Source organism: Aquila chrysaetos, chromosome 12, assembly GCF_900496995.4.
Source record: "Aquila chrysaetos chrysaetos chromosome 12, bAquChr1.4, whole genome shotgun sequence".
Lineage (NCBI taxonomy): Eukaryota > Metazoa > Chordata > Aves > Accipitriformes > Accipitridae > Aquila > Aquila chrysaetos.
The window spans coordinates 27,201,353-27,220,079 of NC_044015.1; positions in this window are offsets into that span (position 1 = coordinate 27,201,353).

Genomic DNA, 18,727 nt, shown 5'->3' on the forward strand with positions numbered 1-18,727 from the left:
ATATTTTAATAATATGAAATGCTACCAGGTTCAGGGCTGTAAGTGTTGTGTGTCAGTTACAGTGGAGTGTATCGAGGAAGGTAGTTCTGGCTGTCCAGGTAGCAGTTGCTTGCCCCCAATTATATTGTTCTCTTTTTTGAGTTTCGCTTAGTATTGCTATTGTCTCAGTATTATTTTGTTTCATTCTGCATCCCACTGTTGCATCCTGAATACAGCTGCAGTAATCATGTGGAGCAGTTTGAGCTGGCAGGTACAGATGCAGGTGGCTTTTTCACTTCTAGGTCATGGGATTCAACAGGTGGGAGGAGGAAGTGCAGCAGCACTGCAGTTCATTTAACCCTCTCATTTTAAAGCCTGTTCAGGACTGCTTTGATGACACATCAGAAGGGAGAGTTTCAAAGCAGAGCTGAAGTGGGATGAGTTTATTTCATATCTATCATTAGAGAAGAAGATGGAAGACTTATTATCTGCAAGGTTAATGGCAATAAGTTAGATAAGCACAAGATGAAGGAAAAAACTTCCTTCGCTTCCATTAAAAAAAACAACTCAACGTTAAGTTTTCTGCAGGCAACTGCAAAAAACTGCATCAGACACACTCTGGTTTTTTTTTCCTGCAGACAATCCAATCATGGATTTCAAGGGAAAATACATTTTTTTTTCAATACTTTCTAAGTATGAAATAAAGGAATATTCACCATTCAGCTATCACACCTCTGATGAGCCAAACACAGAAGTTATAAGGGATCTTCACCACTTCTAGCATTTTGTAGGCAAAGCTCTTCGGCTGTAGCAGTTACATTCATGAATTCCAGAAAATATTTTTGCAATACTCATTTTGAAATGATTGTATGTTATTAGAGTATATAGTCTTGTCAATTTGTTCTGCGTAGTCTAAATAAGTAATGTGTGCAAAGAGGAGAGACACTGGTCATCCTAGACACCAGTCATGGAGTAATGCAGTATCATCAAAGTCCTGGACAGGTAGGAATGATTTAGAAATTTGATCATGTAATGCAGGGTTTGGATTGCTGTCTCCAGAAAACTCGACAATTTCTGTCTGCTGTTTACAGTGTGTAGGCTAGCAATCCCTTTCAAAGGCACAGAGTATATAAGAGAAGCTTCTGGAAAGGGCCAAGACCTCCATCAAAATAATAACATCTCTCATCTTGAGCTAGTCATTAACCACCATTTATATTGAGTCTTGCATTTCGTAGAGCGTTCATAACCACTCATCTCTCGGTAGCAGTAACTTACAAATTGCACATAGTGGATAAATACATCAAATTGACAAGATTCATTTCACCCAGTATGTGGGAGTAGTGGATTTGATGGTTCCATCTTTTACATGTACCAGCTGGCTGCCCTTGAACCACCGTAACATGTAGTGGCCATGGCGGTGATGTTACCGAGTAATTCCAGTTCCTGCTGCGTGCACTCATTGCACCGTGTCCACCCTCTGCATCTGCTTGAACTGTGACACATTGCTGATGACTTGAAGAAACAAGAAGGCACAGCTGAGTGGCCTGAACTGCTGTTCAGCTCTGACAAAATTGGCAAAACTGGCAGGTGAAAAGGTAGGTGTCTCCTTGCTGCTGAAAATGACAAAAATACACTTTTCTGCCTGATTTTCATAGAACCGTAGGATCATAGCATCATAGAATGGTTTGGGTTGGAAGGGACCTTTAAAGATCATCTAGTTCCAATCCCCTGCTGTGGGCAGGGACACCTTCCACTGGACCACCTTTCCTTAAAGCCCCATCCAACCTGGCCTTGAGCACTTCCAGGGATGGGGCATCCACAACTTCTCTGGGCAACCTGTCCCAGTGCCTCACCACCCTCACAGTGAAGAACGTCTTCCTTACATCTAATCTAAATCTACCCTCTTTCAGTTTAAAACCATTACCCCTTGTCCTATCCCTACATGCCCTTGTAAAAAGTCCCTCTCCGGCTTTCTTGCAGGCCCCCTTTAGGTACTGGAAGGCTGCTGTAAGGTCTCCCTGGAGCCTTCTCTTCTCCAGGCTGAACAACCCCAACTCTCTCAGCCTCTCTTCATTTATGTGGATTTTCCACATACTGAGCATACTAGTGTTCTGTTAGTCACAAGTCTCTTCATTATATGCTGCTCAATAGAGTCAGTGTATAAATACATTACAGAAGACAGAAGGATAATTTATATTTCCAGTATTTTTCCTGTATGGATGTGACACATAACTTCTGGCTGACAGTAGTTCTGGAACCTTATGAAATACACAATCACTTCTACATCCATCTGACTGATGGCACTATTAAAATTGTAAGCTCATGTTGATTGAGAAATGTGACTTCTGAAAAGTTATTCTTTCTTCATATCTGGTTGTCATGGGGCACTGTGTAATGATGTAATTTCAAAAAAGAAACACATCTGACAATAATTCTGGAGATATTTCATTATTGCAGCAATGGTGGATAAGAAACAAAAATAATTTCCTATGTAGAGGTGGACAGAGACTGTTATATTTTCAGAGTAAATTAGGTATTGATGAAAATGTAATAACAATTATACGTCTGTGGAACTGAAGTAGGGTGACAGGACTAAATTGAATATAGTCAGCAGTAATGAAAAAAAGTGCCACCAAACATTAGCACTATTATATATAGAGATCTTGTGAAAGAGAGGTTTGCATTTAACTTCATATGTATTTTTTTTTCTTTTTGAAACAAAGACCTGTTATTTCAATGTAGAAAGCTTACCGTGAAGTTCCAGTTTGTAGAACTGAGGAGTAGGTGAATGTGAGATGATTCGTGAAATTATTCCTGTCTCTGGTATTATTCTGCCAATGTCCTGTGTTTACATTTAATTCTGGTTATCACACTTACCCTTCTTGAAGAGTGTTAGCAGTGAGCATCATTGCTTCTTTTTGTTCTATGAAAGAGGGGAGACAGGGAAACAGAAAAGAGAGAAAAATGTTTCTAAATGAGGCACATAAGAGATGAAATGATTTTTCCTGTATTTTGGGTGCAGATTATAATCAGTTTACTTGAGTGTATCTTAACTGTAAAACTGTTCTTGCTCTTTTAATCTGTTTGCCTGATACAGACCTTTGGCCTCTAAATCTCAGAGTACTCAAAAGGTCAAATCAAGATACACGGAGAAGTGAACTCCCTTCACCAAGCTTTTGGGGAGCAAAGGGATGCCAATTCAGCACCAGTCATGGCTAGTGGTCAACAACATATTACTGGGCTAACATATTATGTAGTAGCCCATCTTATATTACATTTGAAAAAAGAAATTTTCTGCATGCTCTTGCTTTTTAATAAATGGGAAATGCAACCTCTTATACATGCAGAGAACCATCCAGGTATTTCTTTAAGAGGTGCAGTATCACTCAAGTGCCTCTCTTATTAGTGACTCAGATGAAATGCAGTTGGCTTGATACATGAAGATTAGCATGACCTCTGAGTTATCAGTCTGTACTGAAAAACAGCAGGTGTAAAAGAAGAATAAAGAGGCAGCAGCAAAATTTGGAGGTGAGAGGTTAGCAGCAGGCGTAGTCTCCTTATTCATGGTGCTTAACTATGAAGAAATTACATGGAAAAACCAGCCTTCTGAAAAACAGCTATATCAGTAGTTTATATTTCATTTGTGAAAATGAGATGGTTTAAGTGTTGTTTGAAATTTGTATATGAGCTTCAGGAATCTAGAAAATGACATGAGAGATTTCTGTCTCGTTACGGTTTACTTCATGGAACAAACTTTTTTTCATGGGTGTGCGTTAGGAACTGTCAAATTAAGTTGTACCTGCATGCTCATATCTCAGTTTCTGGTTCCAGGAAAGGGTTAAATATTCAAAATATATTTTGCTCATCTAATGAGAAGACATGCCATTATCAGACCTGTGGGGTCTCCTCAATTTAGAGGTTCACTCAGGTTCAGGAGAAGATTTCAATGTTTACGTGCTTGTCCTTGCCTCAACTGGATATTCTTGTTCCTTTCTCCTCTGTTCTTACCCAGAGTTTGCATCATTCCCATGGATTCCTGTCCCCTGCACTCACAGCTGCTCCGTGTCAACAGGGAACTACTTCTCTAACCTCTGCAGTCCAGTAGCAGGCTCCCTTGTTCCTTTGAATATCATATCGTGAGACTCAGCAGGTTTGATTTTTTTTTTTTACATTTAAAAAAATAATCATCCTGTCACTTTACTGTCCTCGTGTTCTAGTTTGAGTTCAGACTCTCTAACAGATTCAAAGATATCAGGTGGAGACATTTCCTGTTTCATACTAAGCTTCTGTATCTGCTTTAATTTGCTTAAGGCAAAATATTTTTACAGTATGATTTGGAAGCAGAATTTAATAACGATAAAGTTCTGGTGCATGTTGCAGTCATTCATAGAGTCTAGGAGTGTAGCTGGCAATTGGTATCTATATGTGCACCCACACATACCAACATGCACATACACACACACACACTTATGCATTTTAACACCCACCATCCTTGCAATCTGCTAGAATATACACCCCATTATGCACACACAGGCTGTTCTGTTGCATAGTAAGAGGGAGAGATGCACTAATGTGTCAGTAAAGAAGCTGATGAGAAATCTTGCTATGTCTTCAGAAAACATCTTGGAGAGAGAGGGTGAGAAAAATTCACTTCATAGGGAAATTTTGCAGCAGGGGAGGGATCAGGGTGCAGGAGAGAGAATAGGCATTGTGAAAGAAAGGTGAGGAGGGAAAAAAAGGTAAATTCCTAAATGTGCCATGTTAAATGCAAGTGCGTGGAGGAGACATAAAGACTATTAGGAACAAAAAGCGGAAAAGAGACTATGGTAGAAGAGAGGGGAAAGGAGAGCCTTAAGGATCGTGAAACAGTTTGGAAAAAAGACCTGCTGGTAGGAGAAACTGAGAGCATAAGGGAATTGAAATTATGAAAGTGGCTGGGTGGGGAGGGGTTTGCAATGGTATGTCTGAGCAGAAAATGATGATGAAGGGATGGAGCAGAGAATGAATACAAAATAAAAGGGAATAACTGAAGAGGAAAAGCAGTAGTACACATACTACTAAAATTCAGGCAGTTTTGGTTTATTGTATTATATTACCTGCATTTTGTAGTCTAAAACAAGAACCTGGTAACAGTGAGAAGAATAAGTTAAGATGAATTAAGGAAGTGGAAAATTTGACGAGATAAGTGTTGTAGAACTGGCTGAAATCCAGGGGACCACTGGCTCACTCTTCTCCACAAAGATGATTAAATGCAGGAAACCCTAAAAGCTGCATCAATGTCTTTGATGTTTAGCAGAGTTTTCTGTCTCCTTTTTTTAAAAAGAAAAAGTAAGAAAAGAGTATGAATAATAATTTGTTGTTTGATTTACATCTTTTGTGAAATGTCTTTGTCCTTTTCATGTTTGTTTGGAAAATTTCACTACAAATTATTTACAAATAATAAAACAATCCTACTTATTTTCATAAGCGTCTGTACTAATAACATTCTTACTTAGTAAAATGAATTAAACATGACCTGCATAATAGCTAAATATTTGTCATGGTAATGTTTTTTGTGAGAGATGAATTATTCTGAAGCACTCAAATCTTCCAAAATAAATCCCAGATTGTGTTATTAGAAGGTAAAATAAAAAAATGGATAGGACTTATTTTTATGCAGAGGCACCATAAGAAAAGTAGAATGCATCCCAACCTAATCACATACAGTCTTTTCTCAAAATACTCATACATAATTGCGTGAACAAGAAAACTTGTGCAATGTAGGGTGCTGACGGTTTCTGAATGTTTACCAGAATCGACCAGGACATTCAGATGCGTAACTGTCAGCCAGGTGATACACTTTGGTTTTGCATGTGTGCTGAAGTTTGTGTTCAGTTCCCTTAATAAATGTGTACAGATTTTGAAAACTAGGTTATCAGTGGGACAGCATCTTTTTATTATGATGTATAGTCTGCATGTGTGAACAACCAAAATAATTTTCATGTGTACTGTGAATCATAGCCCTATTTTATCCTTAGTTTTCACTTTTTCCTTATATAAGCAAACTCCTATTGATTTTGAGCAGATTTTCCTTGAATGAGGGCTGAGGAGGGACTGTGGTATTTGGCCCTACGGATTTTATAAGCTAGTATGAATCATAAGAATTTGGAGACAATATATTTTAAAATGATTTCCTCTCAAGTACATTACTACATCTTGCATGTTACTAGGAGCCGTGTGAATGTTGTTACCATATGGATAAACAAACTCTTTCTCCCATTCCCTGTTCACTCATTTTTCAGAGCCTCCCCAGTTTTCTTGGCAGGTTGTTGTTGCAGAAATACTATTGATGGGGCTCCTCAGCCTATGCACCTTGATTCTAATGCTCTGTCTGAAGAGCCTGGTATCTGGCTTTTTATTTATCCACAGCCTTCTTTTGAAGACAGCCCCCCTCGGTATAAATCCTGACAGTCAACATCAAGGCCTCAATCTTCTTTCTCCTCGTGATGGAGTTTGTGATCAACGGCAAGAAGTCAGCTCTGTCTCCCTTATGTCTCTAGAGTTTTTAGAGCTCTGAAAATACCAAGAGCATGACCCTCAGATATATACATACTATTTTTTTTCCCCAGAAAATGAACAAAGAGGAACTTGTCAGTCTTTTTGAAAGCAGATTCTGGCAGGGAAGCTGCAGTCTGCATCTGTCATTGGGCTAAGGGTATAAATGTGGCCCAAACGTGAGCCATAGTGTAAAGCAGGGCTCAAATTAATGCAAGAAGTTCGTCAAAAAGTTTCTGACCTTGTACGGTGGCTCCTGTGAATCAGGACGTATGTGTACTGCCAGTTATGGTGTACTGCTCACAAGCCTTTCTGCCAGAGACTGTACACTTCGGGATTTTTGGTGACTCGTGCTATCGTAGTATATGTGGGGAAAATAGCTATTTTTGTCTCTGAACCAGAGCCTAATGTGTCTGAGCAGTTTTACACTAATTTGGAGAAAGCCAAATGAGGGAACAAGCTGCATTTTAAATTGCCAGAAAAATAAAGGTGTTTCTGATGCTTATATGTTCACTTTTTCTCAAACAGATTAAAATGATGATTCAGACTGGCTCAAAAACTCCTGTAAGTGTTGTTTGTGGATTGTTTTGGTGGAATTTTTGAACCCAACTAAATTATAGATATAGACTTGCGGGTCCAAATGGATTCTTTTAAATTTCACTAGAATGTTGTTGTGCATTAATTGGAAATACATGCTATAAGCTCATTAAGAAGTGATTGAGAAGCAAAATAAACTAAAGAAATGAATGAAGATAACAACCCACTTTTTTAGCCTTATGACTTGGAGGTCAATGTAAAAGTACAGTGAATACTTGTAAATTGCAAATACAGGGGGAGAACACTATGTTACTCTGAGAAAATTACGTGTTTTTGAAAAAAGTAATTACCATTCAAGAAATGAGAAGGGAATCTAGTGTACTGCTTGCTAATCAAGTATTGCATATTTGTACACCACTGAAATTATTTTCTTTAATGGCTGCGCAAAAAGCTTCTCAGATGTTATCTAATATGCAAAACAATATATTAAAAAATCCTCAAATCTTTTGCATAATTATTTCTGATAGCAGATGTAGATACTGTATCAGCATAAATTAGAGCATTGTTCCAGAATGCTGCTGCATTTAAAGTTATGTCAGTCAAGGGCAATATTAGAGGTTGCTTAGCTCCTGGTCTCATTGGGCAGGGTTATTTCCAGAGATATATTCTTTTTGATATAGCTAAATAGTTTTCTAAGTGCTTGTTTTTTAGCTATAATTAATCCTTTGAACATCTATAGCTGTTCCATTAAGAATCTCGTAACTAATGAATTAAATCTGACAAAATCCCATTGGAGTTGCATTTAATTTATTAGCTTTGAAATTCTAATGGAAATAGCTATAGATGTGCAAAGGATTAAGGATTATTAAACTAAGAGGTCAATAAGTATTGCATGCATTTTACAGCTGTGGTGGGTTGACCCTGGCTGGACCCCAGGTTCCCACCAAAACCTCTCTCTCACTCCCCCTCCTCAGCTGGACAGGGGAGAGAAAATATAACAAAAGGCTCGTGGGTTGAGATAAGGGCATGGAGAGATCACTCACAAATTACCGTCATGAGCAAAACAGACTCGACTTGGGGAAATTAGTCTGATTTATTACCAATCAAATCAGAGTAAGGTAATGAGAAATAAAAACAAATCTTAAAACACCTTCCCTCCACCCCTTCCCTTCTTCCTGGGCACACCGTTGCTCCCGATTTTCTCTACCTCCCGTCCCCAGCAGCGCAGGGGGACGGGGAATGGGGGTTGCAGTCAGTTTATCACACATTGTCTCTGCCGCTTCTTCCTCCTCAGGGGCAGGACTCCTCACACTCTTCCCCTGCCCCAGCGTGGGGTCCCCTCCCACGGGAGACAGTCCTCCATGAACTTCTCCAATGTGCGTCCTTCCCATGGGCTGCAGTTCTTCACAAACTGTTCCAGCGTGGGTCACTTCCACAGGGTGCAGTCCTTCAGGCACAGGCTGCTCCAGCGTGGGTCCCCCGCGGGGTCACAAGTCCTGCCAGAAAACCTGCTCCAGCGTGGGCTTCCCATGGGGTCACAGCCTCCTTCGGGCACCCACCTGCTCTGGCCTGGGGTCCTCCCTGGGCTGCAGGTGGATATCTGCTCCACCGTGGACCTCCCTGGGCTGCAGGGGGACAGCCTGCCTCACCATGGTCTTCCCCACGGGCTGCAGGGGAATCTCTGCTCCGGCGCCTGGAGCATCTCCTCCCCCTCCTTCTGCACTGACCTGGGGGTCTGCAGGGCTGTTTCTTTTACATGTTCTCACTCCTCTCTCTGGCTGCAGTTTCTGTGCTGCAGCAACTTTTTTTCTGTTCTTAAATCTGTTATCCCAGAGGCGCTACCATCGTCACTGATGGGCTCGGCCTTGGCCAGCGGCAGGTCCATCTTGGACCCAGCTGGTGTTGGCTCTGTCAGACACAGGGGAAGCTTCTAGCAGCTTCTTACAACCCTGTAGCCCCCCCTAAACCTTGCCATGCAAACCCAATACAAGAGATGAATAAACTGAGGCAGTGGGAAGGTAAATGATAAATGTTGTAAAGAAAAGTGTGTTAATAAACACAGAAATGGAAGCCAAAGCTTCAGTCAATGCAGTTGCACTGTACGGAAAAAACTATAGATTTTCACTGTTTCATATGCACCAGACTTTATTTCTACTTGAAGGATTCAAAACGTGTAGTTCACTGGTTTTTGCCTTTAATTGCAAGAATGGCATTATCCCTTTGAAAAGCGCAGACATTGCATCTGAATTGTCCTTTTGCTAAGTTTGTTTCCTTCTCCTTCCTTGTCTCCTCTTTCTGTGGTATTTTGGATCAGATGTGTTTTCTTTCCTTAGAAAAACTGAAAGTATTAATTCAATCTATAACTTCAGAGATGGAAAAGAGTTAATAGAAACATTAATAAGTACAGCCTTAATAGGATTTGAACTCACAACCTTTGAAATATGAATTAGAAATTTATCTGGTAGTCTACACAGTCTTTCATTAGCAGCCATGGGAATTTACAGGTGTTAAATTAGTTAGAGAAATGCTCCACTATTCCATGAATGCAATAAAAACATAATGAGAACTACAAGGAAATAAATTAATTCTAAAAAAGAAATCTAATATAAGGGCAACAAAGTTCAAATAAAGCCTGCTCCCTAGTTTCTAACAAGATCTGTGAAATGTCACTAATATTAGACTTAATATTGCATTGTTATGCTTCGCTTGTTGAAATATTTTCATTGTATGCAAACTGTAGTGAATTTTTGGCCTCCTCTAAAAAAAAAAAAAATTCCTACATTTTAAATATTTCCATGTAGTAGTTTGCCTGTTGGAATTATATTGTATTTTAATAGGATAGAATTATAAGCCCCTGGTCTGAAGCCGTAGCTAGTAGGAAGCTTGCTGTTCACAGGTATTGATGAGCCAGGAGAGGAGGAGCACAGAGCTGCTGGAGGCAGATGGAGTGCAAAGCACAGCACCTGTATTTGGTGGGGAGGAAGGCAAAATGGATCAACCAAGCCTCATTTCTGTTTCAGATACGTGACAACTTTAAAAATCTTGAGTAAAAAGTACGTTTTCACTTCAAGGGCATCAAGATACTGTGTCGGGGTTTAACCCCAGCCAGTAACTAAGCACCACGCAGCTGCTTGCTCACTCCCCCCCACCCAGTGGGATGGGAGAGAGAATCAGGAAAAAAAAAGTAAAACTCGTAGGTTGAGATAAGAACAGTTTAATAGGACAGAAAGGAAGAAACTAATAATGATAATAATAACAATAATAAAATGACAATAATAATAATAAAAGGATTGGAATATACAAAACAAGTGATGCACAATGCAATTGCTCACCACTCGCCGACCAATGCCCAGTTAGTTGCTGAGCACCAATCCTCCCCGGCCAACTCCCCCCAGTTTATATACTGGGCATGACGTCACACGGTATGGAATATTCCTTTGGCCAGTTTGGGTCAGCTGTCCTGGCTGTGTCCCCTCCCAACTTCTTGTGCCCCTCCAGCCTTCTTGCTGGCTGGGTGTGAGAAGCTGAAAAGTCCTTGACTTGGTGTAAACACTACTCAGCAACAACTGAAAACATCTCTGTGTTATCAAGATTCTTCTCATACTGAATCCAAAACATAACACTATACCAGCTACTAGAAAGAAAACTAACTCTATCCCAGCTGAAACCGGGACATACTGTTATCCCTGTTGGCTAATGCACGAATTAAAAGACACAACCAAATGTACAAAAGCTTCGACTTCATGGTGTGAATGCTTTGGAGTGTGTATTAGGGGCTTAATTTCATTAATGCAATTTTAGGTCTTGCATTTCTTTTCTTCCTTCTGGTTTTAGAAAAACAAAATCTCAGGTGTAAAGTATTTTGAGTCGACAAATACAGGAATTAGTATCTTGGTGAAGGGAGAATGAAGAAACTTGTTACAGAAGCTTATAGATGATAGCTCAGAGACCATGTCTGTGGGGTCAGCAAAGCCATAATATACACATCCATGTAGGACATTTTGCTACATTACTCCCTACAGTGTCTTCACCAGTGTGTTACTGCTGGTGTATATTGCTAACAACAGTTGTAATGAAGGAAACAAATTATACTTCTTAGTGGAGAGAGTAGTTCATTGGCACACAGGGCTGTAGTATAATCACTGCTGAGCAGTCAGCATAGATTGCCAAAAATCTGATCAATATAGGTGTGCTAGCAATGACTGTGGTCTTTCTGTGTCTTTGACATAAAAGCAAAGGCTGAGCAGTGAGGTGGGATGCAGTGCAATGCTCAGCTTACCTGAAGGAGAAGTATGGAAAAGAGATGTTACTCATGTAATGGAGCTTATGTTTAACATTTATTTATTAAAGATGCCTGTGTCAAACTCTGGATGCTAGTATATTATGTGTAGAAAGAGACATACCCAATTTTTCAAGAGCTTCTGAAGCATAAGCTGCAATGTGATCTGTGTTCCTCAGTTTCACACAACTTGTCTGAACCTAAACATTGTAGAAATCTTAAAAAAACCCACCAAAACCCCACAAGCTATTCAGCACAGATTATGATGAGGAGATGAGTGAGAGAATGACAAATTGCTGAATGACTTCTGGCTTTCTCTTTCCATCTTTTCTTGATTAAGGGAGGTGGAGAAAACTCCTGGATTGTGGTAACCTCTTTTTTTTTTTCTTGCTCTGAATTACTTTGAAAGCATCTCTAGTCATTAGGGAGTAGATAACAATTTCAAAATTTTATCCTTTGAATATTCTTCTGGAATATTTAATCAAGTAGATAAAAAAAAAGGGTACATTCGGCTTCTCTAAATTTATCCTGAGTTTCCTTTCTACAAGAATTCCTGATCATCATTTACAGCAACTGGATTGAGCAGAATGAAGGTCTCTAACCCATGGAAGAAAGCGGGGAGGAGTACCCAGCTATGTTAGAGATCTTTTTTTCTCCCAGAAGCTCTGCTTGTTGTGAGTGAGCAGCTTGCGTTGGTGATGGTACTATCTGGCCCTGCTTCTCACAGCTTTCACTTAAATCAGTGAATCCTGATGGATTAGTTATGGGACACTTATATTCAGGGGATTTGGACTGATTGTCAAGTTAATGTCTATTGTTGTGTTTTCCTTCATTTTATGTTGGTTGTCTTGTTTTCTAGCTTTTTCTATTTGTTACCATCTATTTTATATTGTGATATATCTTCAGTGTGGCACCCTGTAGTAAATACAGTGAAACTAGGACTTGTTGGCAGCGAATACTGCTTAGGATAAAGTTGCTGTTTACCTTGAATTCAGTTGTATTGTATGACTTAAAATGGATTAGTAGTCTGTTCTAGTCCTTTAGAATTGCATTATTTATATAGAAGTATATTGTTTTTATATATTATTTAAATATATATTATTTATATTGAACATCTATATAGTGTATTCAATTTAATACATTTTGAGAAAATACTTGGGAAGTAACGACATTTTGTGACTTCTCAAAATAAAGGATGAAACATGCACCGCTGCTTCCTTCATTATTTAATAAAATATAACTTTTTCATTTGTTATATTAGTCAGATAATGGCATTCAAATAATTCAGAATCTATAGGCTTTGCATGTAGAGTATTCTTAATTTGGAGATTTAAGACCATATGGTTTCATTAATTTGAAGCAGAGCTATATACACATCACTCTGTAGCTTTATGTGAAAAACAGATGAGGAACATGTCTTAATATTTTAATTCTTAGGAAAAAAATAAATGACCATTACAAAACATACAGTAATCTGAACAATCCTAGAAGTCTTGTGTGATCATATGTTAATTATTTTCTCTAAAACACTAAATAGTCACTTGTAACCTTTATGATCAGTCACACTTTGTAGAATAAAAATAAGTAGCTTGAGAAGTCAACCGAAAAAATACTTGATTTTAAACACTTCACATCCTTCTGGAATGCATTTTATACTCCAAACGTTGAGTTAGTCTCTATTACTCTGCTTCACTGCATTTCATCTTTTGGAAATATATCTTTATGTCCCTTAAACAGGTTTTTCTAGTCTCTTGCACAGTTTTGTTCAGTATCTCTGTGTTAGGTAAGTGAGAGGCTTTGGGGGCTTTTGGTTTTGTTTTTTCCGTTGGGGTGATGGAGGACACTTGAAAAGGATGCAGGTGTCTCAAGGGTCTGCAGTATCTCCAGAGGGTGGGTTAATTTTCCCTCCTCAGCACTGTCAGACAGAAGGCTGTTGACTTTAAGTTTGTTTCGAAGCATTATCATTTCGGCTGCGTAACTTTTGTTGGGTCCAGATGGATCTGACTCCTTGCTGTTGCTATACGGTCTTCTCTTTTGCATGTGTCATTTCCAACTGGGGACCTGAGGAGAGCCGTGTCCTGACTTCTCAGTGCAAAGCACGACCCCCACACTTCCTTCTGCTATAGTAAAATATTAGAGGTTGGTTTTTTTTCCCCTCAGGCTTGTACCAAATGATAGAAACAGTTTCAGGTGACCTTGTGTCCACTGTTAGGTCATCCCTTTAAAAAGATGCTTCACTGTAACGTTTTGCTTGGCAGTGTGTTTCTAAGCATTCCGCTAAATAATCTGTAACATTTAACAACTTGAATCCAAATTATCCCCTGTGTTACAGTAGTGCAGACCCAACGACTCCTGTTCTTTTCTGTGGTTAACTGAGTGGGACAAGCAGCTTTTCACTGCGCTCTGTTTTTTTCCCACTGATCGTCTTTAATTGAGCTGGGCCCTTCTCCCACATACTCGGTCATGCAGGTATGTTAATTCAATTCATATAGAATGAGCTTTTTCCCCCTCTTCTCAAGATGAGCTCAGCTCTGCCTTCTGAACTCAACCCATTATTGAGCCTGTCTTGTACCTGGAAAATTTCTGATTTTAGTGATACCTGTCATACCCTGCTTTCTGTCTCATGAATTCATTTTACTGTTCTCTTTCTTGATTTTTTTAATGTGGTTTTGTTTTGTAGCTAATATTCTTGCCCTTCATGTACACAACTTTGATTTTTTTTTTTAAACATTTTTCTTACATTTTTATACCCCTGTCTCCATTTCAAGGTCCTCTCACTTGTTACCTTTATATGAGACAATGTTAATTCACTTTTTCCTTGTAATATTTTCTTCTTACTCACTTTATTTCACTTCTAGCATACCACTGTGTTTTGATCCATTGGTAATTTTTTGTATTTTCATTATGTTCCTGAGGTGAACATAGGCGGGCTGCTGGGTCCCAGTTGTGCCCAAACCTGGAGACTGCCCTTCCCATCTAGCAACTCCAGCAGTGCGTTTGGTCTTGTAGCCCTTTCTAAATATGAACATGGTATCCTATAGAAGATTGATCTGACACAGCTGAATTGTGTCTTTAAATCACAATATATTGTAGGAATTACGTAGAAAGTACTAGGAATACTCCCCAAAATTTCTGAGGTGTTGTCTCAGCTCAGCTCAGCATTTCTGAGAGCCAGTCAAATTGTGACCCGAAATCTTCTTGAAAAAAAGAGATGCTTTGTGTGTCCCTGCCTCATGTCTCCCACTCCTGGTCAGAGGGAAAGTGCTTTAGACACATGAACCTTCCTCCTCTAATACATGCAGGCATGTGTATTCTTGCTTCCAGGAAAAATACAGAAACATAGTTCTGTGGTTTAGCATGTACTCTCTCTTTCTCTCTCTCTCTTTATCTCTCTCTCTCTCTCTTTTTTAAAGAACATGAGAGTTCTAGGAAGGGTCGTTATGCAGAATAGGTCAGTATGTCTGATAACATTACAGCAAGGGTCAAAAAATCAAAAATATCAGTTCTTCAGGCAAAACATGCATAGCAACACTGACACTATTACTGGAGTGAGAACAACGGATTTTGACTCACATTTGGATGAATTTATCCTATATCCTGAAAGGTACTTTTAGCCTGCAATTTAGCAGGCTCTTACACTGTTCTGTAACTGGTGTAAAATGCTATTGTGCTGATTTGGACTAAAGAGAGAGGGCAAAAATAAGGCAGGTCTGTATTTACTTCCTGCAGTATGGAAAGTCTGGAGTAACTTATACATGTAAATGAAAAAATACTAAATATATTATTAGATAAGTAATGGATTGTACAATAAATATAGCCCACTGTAGGTCATGGGAAATTCTATATGTTTTTTTGGCCTGGAATTTGTATGCATTGAAAACATCCCTCGGTAGCTGTCTGGAAATCTCAACTTTCAGATAGTTGGCTGTCATGCTGCTTTGTTCAGCGCTTTCAGAATAACAACTTAGGGTTCCAGTGGCAGTGTGGCACACCATATCTTGGGCTAATGTAAGGATCTCATTTAAATATAGCAGTGATTTCCATGCAAAAAAGTTAATATTTTAGTGCGACATGCAAAACTGATGAATGGCAGTCTGTAAGTCCAATACTTTTTTTTTCCTGGAAAATATAATACTCCTGTTGTAAAGGCCAAGAAATTAATGAATGATTTTATTCTTCCCCCTTGCAGCCTGCACAGGGTAATTATGTATTATTAATAATGCAGCAGTACAAATGATATTAAATGAACTACATTTGTTAATGTAGATCTTATCCAACTGCTTTTTCCATCGGTGGACTGTTTCTCATCAGGGGGTACTAATTAGCTGTAATATGTGGAAAGATGGGACAGAAATCCAATCAGATAAATAGGATAGATTTGGAAAAATCCAGGAGGGAAGAACACCATACAAGCCTGTGAATGTATTATTAAGAGGAGATGAGAATTTATGCTTTTTTGCTTTTTCATACATTGCATGGTCATTTGAAAGCTAGAAAGTATCAACTCCTGTTGTACCAGGGCTATAAAGACTCACAGAATATTTAATTTGTCAAAGCTGCAATGCTGCTTTCTTTTGCAGTAATGGAAGTGCATGTAAAAGCTATTGAAGTCTTTGCTATGCTTGCTCTTGCATTTATTCAAACTACTGTGTTGATGAAAATTAGTGATTGTCTATTGCTGTTAGAAATTAAAAAAAAAAAAAAACACTAGCCTCCTGATGAAGTTTACTCTCTCTGTTTGAATAATAATCTCTTAATTTTTACAGCTATATTGTCATACATTTAAATGTGGTTATACAGTAAATATACATGCATAATGCATAAATGTAAAGGATTTGATCTGACTGCCTCTAAAATCAATGGAAGGATTATTGTAGACTTCAGAGGGCGTAGTATGAGACCAAATAATCATTCTTACAGTTAATGTACAGTTGAGACCCAGTCCATATCAAAATGAAACCAACATAATCTCATTTGAAAGCAGGTGGTTGCACCTGCGTTCACAAGATAGAAATTAAATTAATCTAATTCATTAGTAGGTTTACTACACATTTGCATTGTGTTTCTTATTAGCAGAGTCCAGTGGTTCTTGTACGCTGTGGGACCATTATCATCCAAGTATACAGTTCTTTTTCTTGTCCTTTTTATAGGCAACATGTTTCTAGAAAACTTAAAAATACCCTTCCATCTAGAGCACTGTGAAACTAGAAACTTGTTTGAAAACCTGTGGTGGCAAACTTGGCCCTGTGGCATGCAGAGGTTTGTAAACCCCACAGCAGGCCCTGTTTAAAGTCCCCTAGCAAGCTGAATTGCCTCCTACGTTTTTAAAGATGATCAATTTTAGGACTTTATATTCGCTCAGCGGTGATGGAATTTGCTCCTTTTCCTTAAAGGCTCCACCCTTTTTGGTTTCTTGTTCCCCCCACCTCTCCAGCTGCATGTACGGTCATCAGTCACGCCATAACAAGCACTAGCATGTCCCGCTGCGGTTAGCGACGACAGAGCGAGGGGCGTTTGTGCCGGGCGAGGGGTGCAGCGATGCAGCCCCCCAGCCGAGCCCCGGGGTGCCCCCCAGCAGCCCCGTAGGGCTGGGGCGGCTGGTGGGAGCCGTTGGCACGGGACGCGCTGTTGCAGGCGGCAGCCGTCGGAACCAGGAAACCGTACTGCTTAAAACTCTGCACAGAAATACGTAGATTCAGAACTATTTACGTTTTAATACAACTATTTCATGTAATTACAGTAAACAGATAAACAGATCAATATGTTGAAACAGATGTATAAATATATAGATAGACATATTGCACGGAAACCTTAATATTTCATCCAAATGAAATACTCTACTCCAAATATGCCCCGTAGGAGTTTTGCTCAAGGCTATGCTTAGGTATAGTCAAAAATTCCCGATAGCTAGTCACGAGGGAAAATATGTTCTCTTACAGATAATTGCTACTGGCAGCTAGAGACCTAGAGAATTTGATGTGCAATAATGTGACCTGACTATGTATTAAACTTTTTTGAAGGACATGCGTAAAAGAAATTTTATATGCTTCTCACACACCTTAGTTTTTTTGGATTTCACTTGTGTTAGCACATTTTTAACAACTTCCCTATGTTTAATATCTGTTACATTTCATCCTAATAGTTCTCAGCCGTAAAAGATCCTAATATTATGGTGGTTTTTTTTCAAAACAAATGAGCTTAGAAATGTAGGGTGGAGAGGAGACGGGAAGGAGAATAAAGCCCAGGTGACTTGTAAGGAATATGTAAACAAAGCAGAGTTGCATTATTGATGAGAGAACTGGAGAAAAGGAAACCAGTAAATATTTTTTCTTTAAAAATACATGAGATTAACCATTCAAGTGCTGCTTGTTTCCCTGCATTCAGTTTGAATGTTATCTTGTAAGCATCTACTTTGTATCTATACATGTGCTAGTTACCACTCTGTTACCTCCTAGGAAAGCTTAAAAGACAATTGCCTGTCTGTATTTAAAAGGTTATATGTTGTCTATTGCCTTTTATCCTATTGGAAAGTACAAAGCAATTATACAAAAAATTTGGTTAAAAGCAAATGTCGGAATCGTTTGCTATTAGACTTCTCCTTTAGCGCTGGTTTGTAGTATTTGTTTCCCAGTATTCAGGATTTTCGCTAAGCAGTGATGTATAGTTTGAATTTTCATAAACTGCCAAGAACGGAAAATGAACTTACAAAAGATAGAAAATGACACAACTTCAATAAATATCTTTATATACCTTGTAAAAATTCTAGATATCATCTTGTTTTGTTGTTGGCAGATGTTAATAGGCAATAAATGTATATATTGTTGTTCACTGGCCAAACAAAGATAAAAGACTGCAGTAACTTGTTTCACTACATTATAAACTCCTTTTATTCCTCTTATTTATTTAAACCCCATCCCAGATTCCAAATTTAGATCAGTAGTTGATACAAGTCACTGTAGTTTTCATTTTATCTTTATAATTTCCATTATTATTTCTATTTTTACTTTTTTATACTGTATATGAATATAGACAGCAATGCAGTCACAATGCAGTAAGTTGTGGTAATATTTTAATATAATGTAGAGGTTTAAATAAAACATCATTTGATATTGTTAGTGTAAAAGAATCCTGACTTATTCTTGTAAAAAAACCCATCATGTTTTTGCAAGAATTTAGATTATAATAAGTGGTATTTGTGGAAAATGGTAGAATGTAGATTATAGGAACTAATTAGAAAAATGAATTGCACTTCTGTTCCTTCAAGCTCTTTGAGCCAGCCAGTTTAACAGGGTTGCAAGCTTCCTTTGGTGCATCACAGTTTTATGGAGATGAGATCAGTACAGATGGTTTGCTGGGGTTCAGCAAGTCTTTAGTTGTGATCCTACTTTCCTCTGAAGA